Consider the following 9,671-nt stretch of genomic DNA (forward strand, 5'->3'; position numbering starts at 1 on the left):
TAGACAGATCCACCAGCCTATCGAGTTGGTTGTTTGAACCAGAAAATACATATATTAGGCCAAAGGTAGCTAGTAGGCCAAAGTCGCTTGCTTAAGTAGCGACTTTGGTCCGGTGACAAATGATTTTTTTTTTTCAGAAGACTTAAGTTGTTACGTTACTCAACCTATAATATCCCTAACCTAATTAATTAGTAAATTACATGTAATTAAATAATTAAGCATGTTTTAGTGAGTAGAATTAAGTATAAGGCTTAATGAATGAATCTGAGTCACTTTGGAGTTAAAAGGTGTACTCAGTGAAAATTAAGGGGTATAAATGGGTACTGACGAAAGTGCCCAAAATATAAAAATAAAGTTGTAAATATTCCTAGAATAATATTCCAGACTTTTGGATAAAGTTTGGTAATTAATGGAGTTGAATAGATAGACGAACCAATACCCGCCTAAAGTCACTTAACATAAGTTAAGTGACCAAAGCAACAAAAGAAACCCAATTGTCCCTCCCATCCCCGTCGCCAGAAAGAAGAAGAAGGAAGAGAAGAAGAGAGAGGAAAGGAAGAGAGGGAGAGAAACCCTAGGGGGAGCTAATCTCAACCATTTTGAGTGATTCCAAAGCCTAAACCACTCCAAATCTCCTCCTCTTTCATAATCCTAGCTTTGTTTTGAGTGGGGAACATTGTGGAGAGGGATATTGGCTCTCAAAAATTCGTCCATTTGGAGAAATTTGGGGTTTTGAGAGTTTCTACCTCCATTGAAGCTTGAAGAGCCATCAACACTTGGTTGTGTGACCATTGGTGGTAAGATTCTAACCCTTGAACCTCATGATTCCTGGAAATTTGCATGAGTTAGGGTTTATGAATAGTGTTTAAGGGTTTTTGATGAAATGTTGTTAAATTAGCTATGTTTTAGGAAGAATGGAGCTTAGAGCATGTTATGGAAAATGCTAGGAATGTCATTTAATCGGTAAAAATGAGCCTAGTTAGTTAAATGAGTATATTTGGAAAATGGCAAGAATATGACACGTAGATATTGGATTTTTTGCATTGTTAATGAATGGTTTGACTTGGTTGATTGATGATTGCGTCCTTGTGATGTCTAGGATTGAGACATTTGGACCAATCGTGAGTGATCAACCATTGGAGCAAGCTATGGAGCTTGATTAGCTCTTTGGAATAGGTAAACTCTTGCTAAGTTGGGATGTAGAGTTGTTGTGGTATTAATGAGTATATATGAATATTCATTGTATAGTATGATTGATGCTATGGCACCTTGGTGTAGGTGTGTTACTTGTGAGTCATTGTTGAAACCAAAGTTGATTGGTTGCAGAAACTGTTGGTGGGAACAAAGGTTGGCTAAAGCTTGAGGTAAGCCTTCGGACCTTGGGTGTAATTCCCTTGACTGTTCTACCAAGCCCTGAAAGGGTAGAGGTTGTGATTGTGTATATAAATGCAATAAAATAGTGTAATGCTTTGTTATACGTATGTGTATGCATTTGGTGTGGCATAGGATGGTGTTTCCCTATGTTGGTATGTTGCATGACGATGCGTAAATCATACTTGGTAGTTAGCTGGCCAGTAGAACTATTTGCATCTGAGTTTCCTTAGGACAGCTTGAGAGCTCGAGGGATTTCTCCTGGAGATGTTATTGCACTTTGCATAGATATGTATTTACTGCATTATTATTGTTATTGCTATTACACTGATATGGAACTGTGGGGTGGAGAGATGCTCCAAGGACCCCTGGTTTACTAGATATATTCGTATATCTCACCCCGTGTTGTGGGGACCCCCTTTCAGGTAAGGATGCTGCAGGAGCCACCAGTGGCAAGTGCCCATATTTGGATTAGCACATGCATGAGGATCCTATATTTTGATATTATACATGTTGTTTTGTAGCTCACATGTATAGGATTGTAATTCATAGACCATTGATAGATGTATGATTTGTATATTGGAATGGACTTAGCCTATGCTCATGCCTTTGGTCATCTCTTTTGTTGATGGGAGCCAAGGGAATGATCATAGTGTTTTGTAAGCTAAGTTCCATGAATTGTAATGAACATGATTTGTAATTGATGAGTACTTTAAGTTTAATATATGTATGTTCATTAAGTATTGGATTGTTGAACTGGAAACTAAATTAGGTACCTAGTGCTAAATTGGGAAATGTTGAGAAAACAAATACATCATGTCCGTTTGACCAATTTTCACACCCAATGTGATGGAATTGGACTTTGATGTCTCTATGGAAGTTGTAGACATTTCTCTTAGCTTTCCATAGAGACCAAAATGGTGTAATTTGAGTGAGTATAGCTCAGGTTATGAGTGGAAAACCCTAGGTAGGTTAAATGACCTTGTTTTGGGTCACCCAGCCCTGTGGATGGCGCCTGGGGCGCCAGATTCACGCTTGGGGCGCCAAATTACGAGGTCAGACAGTAGCATCCACGCTTGGGGCGCCAGATCCACGCTTGGGGCGCCAACTTTCTGTTTTCCCACGCTCTGGGCGTGGATCTCACGCTACGGGCGCGGGGATTCTGGAGGTTTCGCACCTTTTTCTTAGAAAATGCATAACTTTGGCTACGGTGCTCCGATTTGAGCATGGTTTGAACCCACGCGTAGCTAATGAAAAATAATATAACATAGTAGAAGATGTGAATCATAAAAGGAGTTTAGAATTAATTTGATAATTAAAGTGATGAAGAAATTTAACGACGCATTGTCAAGTAGAATAAGAATATAATATTAAGTTTAGTCCCACTATTCCGCGAAGTATATATAGTTATGATCACGCACTTGGTTATTTGAATCCGGCTCGTTTAAAAAGGAAAAATTTATCCGGTTTTCTAATTGAACCAATGTGATTGTAACTGCGCTTAATGCCGTACGCAATGATAACAATCCGGTTCTAGAACGGGGTGTTACACAACCACTTTGGCCAAATAGCTGATAGGTGTCATATTTATACCAAAGTCGTTACTCAATCACTCTGGCCAAATAGCTTACATGTGTCACATTTATACCAAAGTCGCTACACCGTGTAGCGACTTTAGTCCAGTCAGGCTTTCCAAGCTTTTCAAGTCACTGAAAACGCGTTAGGTGTTCATTCGTAGTTACTACATTACTCAGTGACTTCAGTGCCGTGGCAATTTGAAAAAATACTTAGGATCTATGACATTCAGGTATATTTGATGATTAAAGATAGTAATACGGTCAATGTCCCAAAACACCAATATGGGGGAAACGTGCTAATGAAGAAAATGGACAGAGACCAATGATCCACGTATTCATATCTTTAGTAAAAGGTGAAAATATCTCAGTTAAATAATCTAAATATTATTTATTACCATTTTTCTATTTTTATACAAATTTTCAGTTTTAATATTCATATGTTTGGATTGGAAGTAACATTAAAAATCAAATTTTGAACTAAACAAAAAACAACATATCAACACAATTAGAGGTTATTCTAACCACTTTACAATCAATCAAATGTATGAAATAGCATAGCCTGTCTTGGACTGTGAGGTGGCGTTTGGTTGAGGAGAAATTTTTTGAATACTAGGGAAATGAAATTGATAGGGAAATGGTTGAAAACTGAGTTTGATAGGAAAATGTAAAAAAAAGTTATTTGGTTGAGTAAAATTTTACCAGGAAAATTAAGTGAAATTTGTGAAGAGTGTGTTTGGTTGAATATAAAATAATGATGGGTAACTATTCTGAATTTACGAAACTATCCTTTTAAACATTGCCCTTTTTATTTTTTATTTTTTTTAATTTTGAAACCCTCAGCCTTCACCACACACTACCGTCATCCTCCTTCTCTTCACCACCTCATCGTCCCTCCAAAGCCCATCATTCCACCATGACCGCTGCACCCAAACCACTACCCCACCTCATCGTCCTCCTTCCATCAACCCACCACTAACAGCCTTTACTTTATTTTTATTTTTTGTGAACCCACAACCACACCGCCGACCACCATCTCCATCCAGCCACCACCGTTCAGCCCCCCATCCTATCTTCATCTTCAACAGCCCATCACTGCCCCTCCTCTTCTCCTAGCCAGACAAACCAGCCATACCCCCACTCCAGCCAACCGATCCATCTCCAAACCAAGATAATATCAGAGGGTATTTTTGGTTGATTTAAAATTGCCTTTTGCAATTTAGACAGCTTTCCACCAAAAACCACGTCCGAGTTCTCTTTCTAAACAGTGCCAATTCCCTGCTTTCATCGACCAAATGGGAAATGCCATGCAAATGGAATAGATGGGCATCGTTGCCAAATCCGTCTACCAAACAGAGACAAAGTGGATGCCCAAGTTCATTTGCATGGGGAAATTATAGGAACTCCTCAACCAAACAGTAAGAAAATTAGATTATTTGTATTTGATTTTACATACACAAATAGTTGAAGCATATATGTGTCTATAACATATCCATTTTTTCTATAGATACATTCGGTTAATACCTCATTCAAGAATTGTTTTTGATCCAATCCGGAGGAATCCATACAAAAGGCAAATCCCTTAGGATACACCAGATCCGGCTCGGTTATTGATAGAGTGAATAGATCTGCCATTTCTTGAAATATCTCTTCTGATTCAAAATCGTGGTGTACCTGAAGGCATTCTGAATCACACAGCCAATGACAAACGCTTGAAAACATTTTCAGTCCCACCACAAGCTACTTTTTTGAGAATATATATTGTTATTTGGTATTGGCAGTCAAGTGTTTAGTATTCATCCAACCTTCTTTTTCTTACTCCATTTTTACCCAAGCATACTTCAGACATCTTTGATGTCTTTGATATCTTTGATTTCATGCCTTGCTTAGTCTATAATTCATAATTCATGATTTATCAACTCCGCACACTTATCTTTTTTTTTTCCCTGCTCGAAAGCTGTGCTACTCATTTGCATAATGAGGTAATGACGAACCAACAGAACTACATATGTAGCAACCAGTAAGTGAACCATTGCAACGCACGGATTACATATGTAGATTTTTTTATAAAAAAAAAAATAGTAATATTAAATTGAACACAATAAATAAATAAATATTTATTTTTGCAAAGGAGGGTTCAGGCCTCATGCTAAATCATTACTGAGAATAGTGTTCATATGTACAAATAGATATACGCCCTCTATCACTCAAAAGGATAAAAGAAATATTAAAGCGATCAAGACACTTTTATGCCAGACAAGTGTCATCAGAAATGTAGTCACAAACATAACCATCATACAAGAGTCCTGGAAACCAAATACCCAAAAGCAATTAACTTCAATATGACAAACAAAATACACATAAGTTTTGATGCAAGTCAAAGAAACTCATTCCTTGCTGCCTTTATTCAAACACCCAAACAAATAATGTGCCAGGCAACTTTGGCAGCTCCAATACTACAAATCTTTTTTTTCTTTTTTGGGTAAACTTAATACATGTTAATTATCTCTTGTCTAAACAGAGAAAAACACTTGTAAGTTTGTAAGCATATTAATACTAAACTAACATTCAAAATGTCATTTCTTCATAAAAATCTTCGCAGAAAAACCAGATTTTAAGTTGAATTTGCCAAGTGAACTAGTACAAGCAGAAACTAGAATACATGACCAAACTAGGAGACATGATCACATGAACATTAAGAACTAGGGCTACTATCTCCGTGTCCCAAGCCTTGGCATTGAACAAGATAAACTTTTCTCCAAAAATAAATTTTTGGAGTGCCCCATGTAGCTCCGCCTGGTAACGAACAAGGATGTGAGTTCAAATCTCGCTGGTCGATGTAAGAACTTTGTTAATAGAGTAATATGTAATCTCTTTCAAAAATTCTCTATGAGATTGGGGTCTTTTCTGACTCAGTTGGAATACCGGCTTCTAAGCTCACCTACAAATTTTAATTTTTCAAAAAAAAAAAAAGTAATGAAAATGCTCGAGTGAAGAATGACTATTAACATACGTAACACGAACTCATTGATGGATCCAAGGGATATGGTCGTACCTCTCAAAATTTATTTTTTATTTATTTTATATATATATAATGATATTTTTGTAATTATGATAAACTATTAGTATTAATAGTTAATTTTTCCCTAAAAAATACTCATAATAATTAGTCTATTCTATTAATATTAATAACAGTTATAATTTTGATATTTTATTTCTGCTCCTCATTCTACAGAATCTTGGACCATGCACTTCAAACATAAACTTTTCATAGAGCCTAACAATGTAATTGTTGCCCCGGATGATACTCTTTTTTTCCTTCTTAAAAAGCATACTGGCTCATAGCAGAGGAAAACAGGGGAGAAACAGAACATAGACAATCTTGTATACATTTCCACATCTGTGTTGTTTAATTTATAGGTAATAGTTTTTTCGTCCAATAGGAAATAACTATTATCTTCTACAGACTTATTTGTATAGATAGGATCCACTTTTAGGGAAAGAAAAAAATAAAGTGAAATTCATATTAAATTTATGTGTGTAGAAAATAGATTTTTTTTTCACCGTAACATAAGAATAATAAATCAAACAAGAAAAATCTTATTTCTACATGTATCCGGTTCATTTATCTCTCTGGCCTTCCTAACAAAGCAAAAAACAACACAGAATACAAAATGGGAATGACAGTAAATACTTCCAAGTCAAGTAGCTGCAAAAGTTACTCTTTGGTGGCGAATTTGTTTGTGTTCAACTATGAAACTTTTGATATAGAAGAAAGGGGGAACGACAGTACCTTTCATGGGTTCCCGGGTAGGCTTGACCATGTTGTGATGAGAATCAATAGCAATAATGAATTTTTATCCTTCAACACTAGTTAGCCTTTTTAATTATATATATATATATATATATATATATATATATATATATATATAAAAGCTTACAATGGGATTTTCTTGGTGTCACTGGTCTCTGCTGCCATTGATTCCCATAACAGCATGCTCCAGCCAACTAGGGGATTCATTCAGAGCAGTGCTGATGAGCGTGTGATTAATGACTTCGCTGCAAATCAATATATGTATTAGCTAGCTGGGATTGGTAGATCCACTACATATAATATAATATTGATATTTGACTATTATGGTACTCAATGTAGTACACTGGCCTCCATTGATTGGTAGTACCATTTTGCTTTACGCCTATTAAGATGGTACTGGCCTAAAATTGTACTTGATTCTTGTACTACTGTATGTTTCTTTAAATTAATTTGTTCTACTAATCATTTTACTTCACATTTGCTCTCTATTACTGGACGATGGAAACAATTATCCATAGTCAATAAATTAATGCAGTAACACGAAAGGATCAAGTGTAAAATATGTCCATATAAAAGTGTAAAATAATAATGATATTAAATGAGGTTTTCGAATGTGCGTCGTTTTTTGAAAAGATATTATTGCAATCGATATGTAATTAATATAACAATAATATCGATTTTGTTTTAATAAGTGGAAGTTTTTGTCATTGATGTTGACCAAGCTCAAAAATGGGAAAACAATATGAGTATGGTAAAGGGCAAATGAAAAGATGACTGTGTGCTGTAAATAAAGTTTAAAAGGATGAATAGTAATTTGAGATTGTGGTAGTGTCCTAAATCAAATAAAAGTTAATGGAGGTATGGTAATATCAACATAGTAAATAAAATACACACACATATATATATATATATATATATATATATATATATATATATGAGTATAAATAGGTTAGATAGATTAGGCTTTGGCTTAAATAGATCCTGTGTAAAAAATGTTGGGTCTAACTTGGTCTCTTAACCTGTGTAGGTCCCAATTACAAGTCTGGTCTGTCCTATATTTAAAAAATAGAAGCCTTGACCTAAGCCTATTTAAGCATGTTAAACATTCAACAAGTAAAAAAATAAGTAAAATAATAGGGAAAAAGTGTGTCATTTTAAATGACACATCTTACGTCCTTTCACTCTTACAAAAAAGTGAGACCCACATCTTTAAAACTTTTTCCCCCACTCTCTCTTCTATGATTTATCTCTTTCTCTCACTTAAAATGACACAACTTTATGTCCTTTAAAATGATACACACTTTTTCCAAAATAATATTACTTTATTATTCAAAATTATTGAAATAATAATGTTATTTATTTTCTTTAAATAAATAATATGATATAGGCCGACCTTTTGAATTATTGTATCAAATTTGGCCGATTATTGGATTATTGTATCAACATTTTGAATTAAATATATAATAAATATAAAATTAGAAGCACTAAAACTTACAAATAGTATTAGTTTAATGGCATCCTTCAAAGGCATAATTTCTCTGCATGATTGACTTAAAAAACGAATATAACTATTAGCAGAGGGATTAAATAAACAAAATGAAGTTTATACTTCAAGCAATATAAATAAGACAATATTTTGTTTTTTCATTGTGCGGTTAACCCACGTCAAGTATCATAGGAAACAGAAAACCATGTCATCATCCTAGGCCCAATCTCAATGCACTATATTTTTGCATGGGGCTCAACTCACTGTATGGGCCTACTTTTACACTACAACCCACTGTATTCCTCATTAAACTCCATCCTCTTACTCCTGACTAAAGAAGAAAATGAAGGCCCACGCCACCAGGAAAATAGGCTTGAATTTCCAAGAATCCTATCCTATTTATAAGTCTTAAATAACTGGTAAATAGGTCACAATGGCATAAGATGTTTTTGTCAATATTTTGAAATTCCAATGCACTATCAGTGATCATGTCTCTTGCATAATGTTGGTTTTGCAACAACCATATAGATGCTTAGATATATAAACCAAATTGATGATCTAGAATATACTGATAATTGAAGTAGCCAAAGTTATTGCAATATTCCATCAATCAAACGTCGCTATACAATATATATGGAAATAAATGATGAAATGAGTATTAATCTATTTCAAGCTCAAAAACTTAAAATTTTATATAATTTAAAAAACATACAGCCACAACTAGGACTATATATGTAACAACACGTGATTTAATATCATGTAACAACACAGGATAGGACTATATAATAATATTAAATTAATTATAACAGCAACGGTGAATAAAAGTTAAATTTGCAAATAAATGACTATCAACAATTTTGATGTTACAAATTTGCATATAATGTCACATGCAAATAGTGAAGACTAGGGTGACTAGCCTTATTGCTGAAGGGGACTAGATCACCAAGGGAATTGACACTCTTAAACCTCAATCGAAGGTAAGCAGGGCTTCCACGGTCTCGCTCGTTGATCTCATACACACTAAGTTCTTGGACTTTTTTTATGCAAAACAAAGCAAAGAAATCAAAAGGGTGAAGACATGAACCCCACCTATAATAATAAGCAAAAAACAATTGTAGGTAAAGGAACAAAAATTGAAAACATGTGTTAGGTCTGTCTACCAGTGTCATATGTACTTTGGGGAAAAAAATTGAAAACATATGCTTTCGCTTTAAGCTTGGCATATGTACTTTGGGGGAAAAAACTCTATCTTTGCTATAATTTTATGTTTAAATATGTTTTTAATTTTTATAAATATGTTTAAATATGTTTTTTATTTTTATAAATATAATAATTTTTGTTTTAATCCCTTTAAAATTTGAATTTTGATCTATATTTTAAATTTTTAAAATTTTTTTACCACTTTTGACCCCTATCATATTATAAA

General features: G+C 34.3%; 1 long non-coding RNA gene across 1 annotated transcript; it reads left to right on the forward strand.

Moving 5' to 3' along the window:
• The first annotated feature begins 520 nt into the window (after positions 1-520).
• LOC133310164 (uncharacterized) lies at positions 521-2,071 on the forward strand. Its single transcript, XR_009751411.1, has 4 exons — positions 521-797; positions 1,100-1,176; positions 1,279-1,364; positions 1,797-2,071. It is a non-coding gene; the product is annotated as an uncharacterized LOC133310164 (long non-coding RNA).
• The last annotated feature ends 7,600 nt before the right edge of the window (positions 2,072-9,671 follow it).

This window comes from Gastrolobium bilobum, unplaced genomic scaffold, assembly GCF_033153095.1.
Source record: "Gastrolobium bilobum isolate Gb01-03AN ecotype WA unplaced genomic scaffold, APGP_CSIRO_Gbil_v1 utg24462, whole genome shotgun sequence".
Classification (NCBI taxonomy): domain Eukaryota; kingdom Viridiplantae; phylum Streptophyta; class Magnoliopsida; order Fabales; family Fabaceae; genus Gastrolobium; species Gastrolobium bilobum.